We start from the raw sequence: 11,737 nt of genomic DNA on the forward strand, positions 1-11,737 counted from the left end.
ACTGCCGTAAATTTTACGTCATTTACTCTAACGTGAATCACAGGATATGCAATGTTGTTATGTTTTACGTCGTGTTCCTGGAGTAAGATGTCCCTAATGTCTTCCATTTTTACGTAATTACTAGCTACGGCGGCTGCGTCGTCAGTTTCATAAGTACGTTTTGTGGCTGCCAGCGGTATGAGTCATTGCCTATTGTGTCTTTGTTGGTGCGCGTCGTTATTGGGATTTGGAGACCTAACTTCTACAAATTCACCTTGTCGAGAGGGCCCTGCCCTCTTTGAATCCCGCCAGTTCTGATGCAATTCAGGTCTGTCGTTACGATCATATCGTCTGTCGTCATGTCGGTAGATACCATAGTTTATTTCTTGTCGGTCACGTGGTGGAGAATTTCTCCCTGAATCGTAACTGCGCGCTGGACCATTGCCTCTACAGTTATTCTGTCTCCCTTGATAATAATTATTTTGGTTCCCATATTGTCTGTTTCTCTGATTGTCTCTGTGATAGTCATTACCGCGGAGAGGTGATCTTTCCCTGTAATTATTACTACTCTGCCAACTGTTGTCATACGGGTTGTGTCTGTTTTGGTCACGATTTACGTTGTAAGAATAGCCTTGTCGTGTCCATTTATTATTTCTGTCATCGCGGAATTGTGACGGATGTGACCTGTAATTGTTGTGCTCCTGTTTTCGAGTTCCGCGATTGTCAGTGTCAATTTACAATTCTTGTAAGAGTCCCTGAAAAGCTTCAGTGTCGTATTTCCAACGTCCTGCCAAAATAATGTGTCGTAAATATTCAGGCAATTTGATTAAGCAAATGCGGATGAGTTCTGAGGGGCTGTATGTGTGCAACATGTCTTCAAAATATTTCACAAGACTGGAAAATTCAGATTGTTCTAAATGTTTCATCATTGTGATGCTATGTTTTACTCGGTCCTGTGTAGCTTGAGACCAATATGCTGAGAGGAAGGCATGAAAAAATTCTCCTTCACTGTGGCAATCGTGAATGATCGCATTCTTACAGCTGGTTCATTCTCTAAAGAGCCACACATAAATTCTAATCTGTGCTCTAATGACCAGTTGGGAGGAAAACAATGAGAGAATTGATGAAGCCACGCTTGTGGATGAATGTCGTTGTCAGAATTCTTAAATGTTTTGAATTTATGTGTAGTAATGAACAGCTTATAGTCAAAATCACCGTGTCGGCGAGTCGCATGCCGGTCATTGGTATGTCGTTTCGGCGGTTCCATTTCAAAATTCGGTGCACCGTTCCAATTTCTTTCATAATTTCCGAAATGCGCTGTGTTATTATTTCGTGGCTGTTCCGTATTTCTATGTCCCTCTTTCCGTATTGGAGCGCGAGTGTCCTCTGAAATATGTAATTTTTGTATTACTTGTGCCAACTGATCTTGTACCTCCCGGATTTCTCTTTTGTGTTGCGTATTAATTTGATTCTGTTCAATCCCGTCTCTGGCCGTCCTGATTTAGGTTTTCCGTGATTTCCCTAAATCGTTTCAGGCAAATGCCGGGATGGTTCCTTTGAAAGGGCACGGCCGATTTCCTTCCCAATCCTTCCCTAACCCGAGCTTTCGCTCCGTCTCTAATGACCTCGTTATCGACGGGACGTTAAACACTAACCACCACCACCACCTTAATTTGATTCTGATTTTGTTTGAATTTCTTAATTTGTTCATACTCTTCTGTGTCAGTGAAGGCTACAGGTCTTGTGTCATTCAGATCATCATCTACTTTTGTAGATAAGTTAGTCAACTGGACCGAAAGTTCGGCTACTTTCTCTGATAGTGAACTTATTTCATTAGTGTGTTTTTCTGAACCAAGGTTCAGAGTGTCCATTTGTGTTGAAATCGTATCTACTGTGTCCTTTAAGTTTTCCTGAGGTTTTGCAAGTTGCGTAACCGAATCGGTAGATGCAACTGAGTCAATTTTAGCTAGCAAGGTGTCATGATTTTCATGAACAATAGTTTGCAGTTGTTTTATGGCTGCTTCGTGATTCTGTAATGTATTTTCATGCCGCGAAAAAATAGGTTGGAAATGCTCACAAATTTGTGTTTTTACGTCATTACAGACTTTTTGACATTTCGATTCGATTTTATGCAACTCAGTAGTTAAATCTTCACGTGTTTGTTCAAGTGTGGTGTGAAGATTTTGTTCCATTGCGTCTAACTGTTGCTGTGTTTGTCTCTGGTGTTCTTCCATTGTGTCTAACTTTTGAAGATTTTGTTTTATTGTGTCTGACTGTTGCTGTGTTTGTCTCTGATTTTGTTTCATTTGTTGCATTAATTGCAATAATAATGTATTAGTGTCTGGAATCTGTTCCTCTATGCTTTTCGGCAGTGCATTTGCACCGGCAACATTCACATTTCGACGAGCAGAAAATCTGTCTTGACTTATTTGATAAAACGGTGAAGACGCAAAACTTGAATCTACAATATTTGCAGGATTGTGTCATGTCATTTCGGATTCCTGAGGCGAACTGTTGCCCACCGATCGATCCATAATGCTTCCCTGTTCACTAATTGTTTCACTGTCTACACCATTATTTGCAGCCTGCTCCATTTCCCTATGCACAATTACCAAATTACTAGTTCGAACATTAGTTAATTCATTACACGGTGGCGCTAACACACTGCTTTCGTCTTCACTGTCATTTCTCAGTTTACTTTGGAGCCTAGTATTACGTTTTTCCCATGCCATTATTGTCACAATATTTCACACGACAACACAGAAAAGCACAATTTGAAGAGAAAAATAAAAAAAAAACACATTAACATAGCACTGAAAATAAAATCTCGTTAATTGCTAGTGCATCTGCGCAATACTTGGTGCAAATATACATGCATGCCACAACTGTTTTACTGTACAACAATGAAAAACTACAACTACAAAGGAAATTCTCTTTATAATTACGCGCTAGCAATAAACAATAGCTACACTGAAACTTCCTGGCAGATTAAAACTGTGTGCCCGACCGAGACTCGAACTCGGGACCTTTGCCTTTGCCCGCGAAAGGCAAAGGTCCCGAGTTCGAGTCTCGGTCGGGCACACAGTTTTAATCTGCCAGGAAGTTTTATATCAGCGCACACTCCGCTGCAGAGTGAAAATCTCATTCTGAATAGCTACACTAATTACACAAACTACAAGAAAAAATCGGAAGATTCCAGTGAGGTATCCTAGGCTAAGGGTCGACATATGAAACGGCCCCTTAGAAAAATTATAAATGAATGTGCTTAAACTGACACACAATATTTTTAGCGCAACGCAGTCTGACTTTTAATAATCCCTACAAAAGAATTGCCCTGACTAACATTAACCTATACCTTTCACAAATCACTTACCTCACAAAAATCTTCGTTACTCGAACTACTGCAATACGGCGAGCGCCACTACTGCCAGCTAAATAAAAGATTCTAACTACTGAAGGCACTAACTACTGATAGGCATAGTTAGCAAATGAAAGATTTTGATAGAGAACAAACAATGTATCTACCTTAATAGTGTTCAAAAATCATAATATATAAAGCAGTTCATGACATTCATTCTTACTAATGTACTGTTTCTGATGGACACACGTCCAGATCATCCGCTCTCAAAAATCCGCTATCTCACTTCCCCACATCCACCACTGCTGGCGGCTCACCTGCAACTGCGCAACGCTACGCGCTGTTAACATCCAGCTGCCCAACACTACAATGGCAGACAACAATGCAAACTAGCCACAGACTACACACAGCACAGCCAGTGATTTTCATACAGAGCGCTACAAGGCGTTTCCAATAAGAAAACCTAATCAGACTACTTACAATATGAGTAATCCACTAAATTACAGACCAATGCCATTAACGTAGATATGCAGCAGGATTTTTGAACTTTTATTGTGTTCGAACACTATGAATTACCTGGAACACAATGTTCTATTGACACGTAGACAACACGGATTTTAGAAAACACCGTTTTTGTGAAACACAACTAGCTCTCTACTCGCACGAAGTGTTGAGTGGTATCGACAAATAATTTCAGATTGATTCTATATTTCTAGATTTCCAGAAGGCTTTTGACACCGAACCTCACAAGTGGCTTGTAATCAAATTGTGTGCTTGTGGAATATCGTCTCAGTTCTGCGACTGGATTCGCGATTTCATGTCAGAGAGTTAGCAGTTCGTAGTAACTGACGGAAAATCGCCGATTAAAACAGAAGTGATACCTGGCGTTCCCCAAGGTAGTGTTATAGGTCCTCTGTTGTTCCTTACTGTAGAAACTATTTAGGAGACGATCTGAGCAGTGGTGTTAAGGTTGTTTGCAGATGAGGCTGTCATTTATCGTGTAGTAAAGTCATCAAAAAATCAAACCGAAATGCAAAACTATTTGTATAAGATTGTGTATGGTGCAAAAATTGGCAGTTGACCCTAAATAATGAAAAGTACGAGGCCATCGACATGAGTGCTAAAAGGAATCCTTTAAACTTCGGTTACACGATAAATCAATCGAATGTAACGGTCGTAAATTCGACTAAATTCCCTGGAATTACAATTATGAACAACTTAAATTAGAAAGAACGCATAGAAAGTGTTACGGGGAAGACGAACCTAAGACTGCGATTTGTTGGCCGAAAAGTTAGAAAATGCAACTGAGCCAATTATAGACTGCCTGCACTACGTTTCTCGGTCTTCCTTTGGAATACTGCAGCGACGTCTGGTATCCTTACCAGATAGGATTAGTGGAGAACCTCGAGAAAGTTCGAAGAAGGGGAGCACGTTTTGTGTTTTCGAGAAATAGAGAAGAGAGTGTCACGGACATGATACAGGTTTCGGGCTGGACATCATTAAAACAAAGGCTTTTCTGTTGCAGCTAGATGTTCAAACGAAATTTCAGTCACCAGTTTCCTCCTCCGAATGCAAAAATATTTTGTTGACGCCGACCCACATAGGGAGAAATGATCATAATAATAAATAAAGGGAAATTAAAGCTCGCACGGAAAGGTACAGGTGTTCATTTCTTCCGAACGCTGTTCGAGTGAACTTACAGTGAATTATTGTGAAGGTGGTTGGTTCGATGAACCCCTTGACAGGAACTTGAGTGTGATTTGCAGAGTATCCATATAGATGTAGATGTACAGGGTGATCAAAAAGTCAGTATAAATTTGAAAACAGAATAAATCAAGGAATAATGTAGGTAGAGAGGTACAAATTGTCACACATGTTTGGAATGACATGGGGTTTTATTAGAACCAAAAAAATACAAAAGTTCAAAAAATGTCTGACAGATGGGGCTTCATCTGATCAGAATAGCAATATAATGTTGTGACCAGCACTGTAAAGAATGTCCGGAGTTATGGTGAGGCATTGGTGTCGGATGTTGTCTTTCAGCATCCCTAGAGATGTCGGTCGATCACGATACACTTGCGACTTAAGGTAACCCCAAAGCCAAAAATCGCACGGACTGAGCTCTAGGGACCTGGGAGGCCAAGCATGACGGAAGTGGCGGCTGAGCACACGATTATCACCAAACGACGCGCGCAAGAGATCTTTCACGCGTCTAGCAATATGGGGTGGAGCGCCATCCTGCAGAAACATCGTACGTTCCAGCAGGTGTTTATCAGCCAGGCTGGCGATGATGCGATTCTGTAACATATCGGCGCACCTCTCACCCGTCACGGTAGCAGTTTTGCTGTCCAGCGCGATCTGTCGGACATTTTGTGAACATTTTTTGTTTTGTTTTTGTTCTAATAAAACCCTATGTCATTCCAAGCATGTGTGTCAATTTTTACCTCTCTGTCTACATTATGCCGTGGTTTATTAAGTTTTCAAATTTATTCTGACTTTTAGATCATCCGGTAGCTGTAGATGGGGGCGTCTGGGCCGGTCCCACACCAGATCTGGGGATCTTGCTGGTCACATGAGTACCTCGACGTCGTGCAGACAGTCCATAACGACACGTCTATGTGTGGACCAGCATTTGCGTAACGAAAACTCGCATATGAGGTAACACACAAGGACGCAGGATACCCATGCCATGACGTTCAGTTGTGGCATCACAGTTCCCTCAACCACTGTCAGGCACGACTTGGCTCCCCACTTCATCACAGCAGGAGAAACACCGTATAGTGCCCCTTTTGAAATATTCAAGCCGACATATTTTAGGTAAATGTTAAAAGGACTCTGAATAATATTATATGGATATAAACGACAAATTAATTACGAAAATGTATTAAATTAGCTTTAAAGAAAGACTATATTGATTGCAATGTTTTGAAAAGGCATTTTTTATGTTAGATGAGATCGTAGTGCATAACGTTCTCGATACTAACATTATTATCTTTGTCATTCTATATAAGAGAAAAAAACTATTTAAAATCACTTCGAGTCAGATCATTTCTTGTGCTGTATGTAATGTACGCTTGCAGTAGCTTTTGTTCTCGTACGTAGCGAATAATTCAAGTGTGTATTCTGTGCCTTGTGGAAATATATTTACAAAAACTGAGTGCATTGTGATACTTAAAGAACCCATGCAAACAATTCTTCCTGAATTAAGAACTGCAAGAAGTTATTTAGCAATTTTTCAGTCTCCGTGAAGCGAGCAGCGGTGAGCTTTGACTGGCAACAATTGGCTGCCATTACGCGGCGTATTTAAATTTATTTTTATGTCTAACATATCACCACAGCCAGAGCAGAAGGAATCATTTCAAGTTATTCAATTAACTAAAGTGCAAAGCTTCACTAATTTTATTTCGTCAAAAAAAAATGCATACTTTCAGAGATAGGATTTATTCTAGGTCAGTGAACTTAGCCTGCATTACATATGGCCGAAAGCATTTGAAATAATTTGTAGGGAACCTGGCGCTCATTTGAAACATAATTTAATATTTGTCTTTGGCCACCTACAAATCAATATTTACATATTTCTCATATTATCCCTTTCTTGTGTTTCACTTAATAATAATAATAATAATAATAATTAATAACCACAGAAAGGAAGGGATAATATAATCGTTGTGTCTCTCAAAAATATTGGAAGGTCGCCGGTACACTCTGCGACGCTGGTTATTCAGGATAGCGTAGAACAGAGATTAATCGCTGAGCACAACGCACACCATTCATTTGCAGCGCATGCTTTCCAGCACAGCACCGCTTCCAAATCAGCCATTTGCCTTCTGTTAATGGTAACTATTGTATGGGACGGTAATCCCCTATTCTAGCGGTTGTTACATCTCCGCCCAGTGGTATGGCATAACACAGAAAGTTGCAGGGAGTGCTTTTCTTGCTCGCGGATGGCGGGGGCAGATGTGTAGAGCTACTATGTGTTTGGTGCACAGTACGGCTAACATCCCTCGTCTTTTTCATTCTTGTTGACCTGACCCTTGATGACGAGTTTGCCTGCCTTACATACCCATACAGGCCAACATCGTGCATCTGGCCACTCCTAATGCCCTACAAATCTGCATTTTCACGATTCGTCCAGCTGCCAAAATGGAGCCCTCCAATGAAGCCTCTTCCAGACTCCGTCAGCCGCTGATAAAGCTACCTCACACAAAAACGCGGCATCTCCGTATCATTCACAGTGGTCACTCAATATACAACACTGTTCACGCCTCTTATATACTCTGCGATGCCTGGTAACAACAGTAAACACAAACAACATTCATGCACTCTGGTAGCTGTTCTACCCGGCACAGAAAATTGCATCTCTAATCATTTACAAACCCACTGATGGTGTACGAGGTTACATTGACATACGGCCCTGCCTTCTGGGTACATCACCTTTTTTGTCAGACAGTGTAGCTGTATATGACAGCTGCAGATGGTCAACCTCATTCGGTGCTTCCCCCAAAGACCTCTATTTTAGGCGACACTCTTCCGAGGCTTGCTGCTTGGGACCCAACGTTTGCTTAGCTTCTGACGACTGTTCTAAAAATCTTTGTAAGGGATGAACTGGTCGCCATGTTTCCATGTGCATTGTTGCTGTTAAGAGCAGAAGATGCATTTGTCATTCCCTACACAGGCATCCTGAAGACCATTCTGCACCAACTTAGCTGTCAGCGCATGATGTACGCTTCAGTACCGGCTACTTTAACTTTTCAAAGCACCTTAGTGTTCCTGACTTGGTTTGACCACTCGATATTCATCAGTGGGTATCTTGCAACGTTTTAGATGAAGCCCGTCTCATGCTTTTATGATCTTGCGAAATACGGCCCACGTCTCATAAGGTTACTGAAGATTCAGCAGCACTATTGCTATATAAAACATGAACTTGAAGTGTTGAGTGTTATTAGCGAGGGATTTCAGATCGATTCCGTATTTCTGGATTTCCGGAAGGCTTTTCACACTGTACCACACAAGCGGCTTACGGAATATTGTCTCAGTTATGTGACTGGATTTGTGATTTCTTGTCAGAGAGGTCACGGTTCGTAGTAATTGACGGAATGTCATCGAGTAAAACAGAGGTGATTTCTGGCGTTCCCCAAGGTAGTGTTATAGGCCCTTTGCTGTTCCTTATCTGTATAAACGATTTAGGAGACAATCTGAGCAGCCGTCTGGGGTTGTTTGCAGATGACGCTGTCGTTTATCGACTAAGAAAGTCTTCAGAAGATCAAAACAAATTGCAAAACGATTTAGAAAAGATATCTGAATGGTGCGAGAAATGCCAGTTGACCTTAAATAACGAAAAATGGTTCAAATGGCTCTGAGCACTATGGGGCTCAACTGCTGAGGTCATTAGTCCCCTAGAACTTAGAACTAGTTAAACCTAACTAACCTAAGGACATCACAAACATCCATGCCCGAGGTAGGATTCGAACCTGCGACCGTAGCGGTCTTGCGGTTCCAGACTGCAGCGCCTTTAACCGCACGGCCACTTCGGCCGGCTTAAATAACGAAAAGTGTGAGATCATCCACATGAGTGCTAAAAGGAATTCGTTAAACTTCGGTTACACGATAAATCAGTCTAACATAAAAGCCGTAAATTCAACTAAATACCTAGGTATACAATTACGAACAACTTAAATTGGAAGGAACACACAGAAGATGTTGTGGGGAAGGCTAACCAAAGACAGCGTTTTATTGGCAGGACGCTTAGAAAATGTAGATGTAGACAAACGCAACCATACTCCGTCACCATCTATCTGAGACAACGAGCCACATCTGTGAGGTGCCGATAATCCTGCGGCAGTCTACCACATAAGCAGTGGTGGATATCGCCATGCGGCAGAAACTGGCAAGTATCCTCTCTCTAGATGAGACTGTTCTGATGGCTTCCGTCGCCAACGAACAAGAAACGTTAAATTTTGCGTTTGGAATGCAAATTGGCTGCACACCAAGAAGGGTGAGTTCATAGATTTCATACATCGCCACCAGACAGATGTCGCCCTATATTTCGGGAACACATGTCCGAGAAACAACGGAGCTGCAGATAAGAAATATGCAAGTCTACGGGACAGACCGACAAGGACGACGAGGTGGAGGGACCACCGGCCTAGTCAAGAGCGACGTACGCCACCATCACGAACGGCTGCCGCAGCTACGAACACTTCAAAGCATGGCAGTCACAATCCACACGGCAACAGCCAACATTACCTGCACTGCTGCCTGTCTTAAACCAAAGAAGAGCGTCATGCCAGACTATATGCGTGTGGTCTTTAATGGTTATGGAATAGTATTCCTAGGAGGGCACTTAAATACCGAAAACATAGCATGGAACTCGCGACAAAAGATTCAAATACGTTTCCTCACTCGTCCTGAGGTAATTATGCCAATCACGAGGATATATCTTCAATTCACTCAGTAAATTTGTATGAGAATACGATTTTCGTTTCTTAAGCAACTCTTTACTCCACATATCGCGTTTCCTCTTGCTTTTTCCGTAAAACAAGCATAAAGGCTGCAACAGCAAGCGCATCGTTGTCTGTCCTCAACATTTTCCAACGTAAACAAACTGATGCTCGTAAGTGCGTGCTTGAGTCTTGTGGAGGCACGAGGAATTTGTGCACGCTTGAGCAAGCACGCTTACGCGAGCGTGATTGTCAAGCATGCAGTAGCGTATGTGGGGGCCTTTACAAGCTTAACTGCTGGGGTATTTATGAAGCGAAGTAGTGGCTAATGTATACCCTACGTCATTCGTCACGACAGATTTTTTTTTTTTTTTTTTTTGGTCATCAGTCTTCTGACTGGTTTGATGCGGCCCGCCACAAATTCACCTCCTGTGCTAACCTCTTCATCTCAGAGTAGCACGTACGTCCTCAATTATTTCCTGTATGTATTCCAATCTCTGCCTTCCTCCAAAGTTTTGGCCCTCTACAGCTCCTTCTAATACCATGGAAGTCATTCCCCAGTGTCTAAACAAACGTCCTATCGTCCTGTCCCTTCTCCTTGTCAGTGTTTCCCACGTATTCCTTTCCTCTCTGATCCTGCACAGAACCTCCTCATTCCTTACCTTATCAGTCCACCTAATTTTTAATATTCTTATGTAACACCGCACCTCAAATGCTTCCGGTTTTCCCACCGTACATTTTTCACTACCATACAATGCTGTACTCAAGACGTACATTCTCAGAAATTTCTTCCTCAAATTAAGGTCTATGTTTGATACTGGTAGACTTCTCTTGGTCAGGAAAGCCCTTTTTGCCATTGCTAGTCTGCTTTCGATGTTCTCCTTACTCCATCCAACATTGGTTATTCTACTACCTAAGTAGCAGAATTTCTTAACTACATCTACTTCGTGACCATCAGTCCTGCTGTTAAGTTTCTCGTTGTTCTCATTTCTGCTACTTCTCATTACTTTTGTCTTTCTTCGATTTACTCTCAGTCCATATTCTGTATTCATTAGATAGTTCATTCCATTGAGTAGATCATGCAGTTCTTCTTCTCTTTCCCTCAGGATCTTGCTTTTATTTCTATCATTGCTTCTTCGATGTACAGACTGAACAGTAGGGACGTCAGAATACATTCCTGCCTTACATCCTGTTCAATCCCAGCACTTCGTTCTTGATCGTCCACTCTTATTACGAGGAGCATTCAAGTTCTAAGGCCTCCGATTTTTTTTCTCTGGACTGGAAAGAGATAGAAACATGCGCATTGTTTTAAAATGAGGCCGCGTTCATTGTCAATACGCCCCAGAGATGGCAGCACCGTACGGCAGATGGAATTTTACCGCTAGTGGCGAGAACGAGAACTGTTTTAAATACTTAAAATGGCGACGTTTTTCTTACTTGAACAGCATGCAATCATTCGTTTTCTGAATTCGTGTGGTGTGAAACCAATTGAAATTCATCGACAGTTGAAGGAGACATGTGGTGATGGAGTTATGGATGTATCGAAAGTGCGTTCGTGTGTGCAACAGTTTAATGAAGGCAGAACATCGTGTGACAACAAACCGAAACAACCTCGGGCTCGCACAAGCCGGTCTGACGACATGATCGAGAAAGTGGAGAGAATTACTTGGGGGATCGCCGAATGACTGTTGAACAGATTGCCTCCAGAGTTGGCATTTTTGTGGGTTCTGTGCACACAATCCTGCATGACGACCGGAAAATGCGAAAATTGTCATCCAGGTGGGTGCCACGAATGCTGACGGACGACCACATGGCTGCCCGTGTGGCATGTTGCCAAGCAATGTTGACGTGCAACGACAGCATGAATGGGACTTTCTTTTCGTCGGTTGTGACAATGGATGAGACGTGGATGCCATTTTTCAATCCAGAAACAAAGCGCCAGTCAGCTCAATGGAAGCAC

The sequence above is a fragment of the Schistocerca serialis genome, chromosome 6, assembly GCF_023864345.2.
Source record: "Schistocerca serialis cubense isolate TAMUIC-IGC-003099 chromosome 6, iqSchSeri2.2, whole genome shotgun sequence".
NCBI classification, from domain to species: Eukaryota; Metazoa; Arthropoda; class Insecta; order Orthoptera; family Acrididae; genus Schistocerca; species Schistocerca serialis.